This window comes from Chenopodium album, chromosome 14 (genome assembly GCF_948465745.1).
Source record: "Chenopodium album chromosome 14, dcCheAlbu1.1, whole genome shotgun sequence".
Lineage (NCBI taxonomy): Eukaryota > Viridiplantae > Streptophyta > Magnoliopsida > Caryophyllales > Amaranthaceae > Chenopodium > Chenopodium album.
Genome location: NC_137847.1, coordinates 34,774,750 through 34,776,406, shown reverse-complemented (window position 1 = coordinate 34,776,406; position 1,657 = coordinate 34,774,750). Strand labels below are relative to the sequence as shown.

Genomic DNA, 1,657 nt, shown 5'->3' with positions numbered 1-1,657 from the left:
CGGTGGTATTAATTAATTTGGCCACCGGTTAACCGGTGGCAATTTACCTTTGCCGCCTTTTTTTTTTGGAGGGATGGCAGGTAATTGCCACCGGTTGCATGGCTGAACCGGTGGCCATTAGAGTAATTTTTTTTTTTTTTTTTTGTGTGTGTTTTATTCACTTGAAATATAAAACGGTGGATACTGAGCTGATTCCATTAATGAGTACTCTTTTTTCCTCCAACAAATGCAAAAAAAAAAAAAAAAAATAATAATCAAACAATTAGAAACGCAACATCATAATTTTATTAATGATGAGTTTTCGATCACAATTACGGACATCAAAATTACAATTTAATCTAACAATTACAACATATAAATCAAAAAAAAATTACAATATAAATAAAAAAAAATTACAACAATAAAATCAAACAAACCCCATACAACATCTAAATCAATATTCTTGCGTCTTGATTCTTCGATCTAAGATCTAAATCGATATACCTGCATCAATTAAAACAAAAAAATAAATAAGCTGCGGAAAAAAAAAAAAAAAAAGCCATAAACCCAGAAATTAAACAAAACCCAGAAAATAAACCAAACCCAGAAAATAAACAAAAACCCATAAAAGAGAACCCAGAAAAGAACCCAGAAAAAGAAAACCCAGAAAAAAAAACAGAAATTGTTAGAGATTATAGACCAAGCAAACCTAGAAAAATATTAAAATTAAAAAAAAATTGCGAAAAAACCCACAAATTATTAAAACTAAAAAAAATGCGAAAAAAACCCAGAAATCATGCATGTACCCACAAACTTTCGAAAATCTGATTTAAAAACTGGAAAACCAATGAATTAAAAACTTTCGAAAATCTGATTTAAATTCGAATTAAAATCGATTTAAATCAAGTAAAAATCGAAAAAAAATCTGTTTAAAAACCCAGATAAATTCAATTTAAAAACCCAGAAATACCAACAAGAATCGAATAAAATCGATTAAAATCAAATAAATATCGAAAAATGGAATTAAAATCAGATAAAAAATCGATTAAAATCAAACCTTAACCTCGATTAAAGTCGGTGTTGCTCATGCATGTGTTCGTGGTGTTATTGTAGAGGTGGTGGTGTTAATGTTGCGGTGGTGGTCTTGGTGGTGGTGGTGGATTCATTCCCGTCGTGGTGCTGGTGCTCATGGTTGTGTTCGCTCGTGGTGCTGGTGTTCGCTCATGGAGATGAGAAATAGAAGGAGGAGAGGGAAGAGATGAGAGAGAAAGAGAAGGAGGAGAGGATGAAGGAGAAGAGGGGAGAGGGGATCGGAGCTGAGGAGAGAGATCGAAAGAGAAGGAGGAGAGGTGGATGATGAGTTTGTGAGGAGAGAGGAGAGAGGATGGAGAGAGGAGAGAGAAGAGGTGAAACGGCTGGTGGGAGTGAAATGGTAGGGTTTGGGGTATATAAAGGGCCGGGTTTTTTTTTAAAAAAAATATACTTAGTTATTGCCACCGGTTCAAAACCGGTGGCCTTTCAAATTTTTGCCACGGGTTTGGTTGAACCGGTGGCAATAACTCTTTGCCTCATCCCGCCACTAATTTTTGCCACGGGTTTTCAAAAACCGGTGGCCAATGAGCGTTGTATTTTTTAATTTTTCTACTAGTGAATAATTAAAGTAATTAAATCACTTACT

The 1,657-nt window shown here is 34.5% G+C and overlaps 1 long non-coding RNA gene across 2 annotated transcripts; it reads right to left on the bottom strand.

The window, feature by feature from the left end:
- Positions 1–262: 262 nt before the first annotated feature.
- LOC145579164 (uncharacterized) lies at positions 263–1,386 on the bottom strand. 2 transcript variants are annotated; one of them, XR_014099067.1, is made up of 2 exons: positions 1,037–1,386; positions 263–483 (listed from the first exon to the last, which is right to left on the bottom strand). It is a non-coding gene; the product is annotated as an uncharacterized LOC145579164 (long non-coding RNA). The 2 variants fall into 2 exon arrangements; XR_014099068.1 differs by having other exon boundaries at positions 1,043–1,386.
- Between the last annotated feature and the right edge of the window lie 271 nt (positions 1,387–1,657).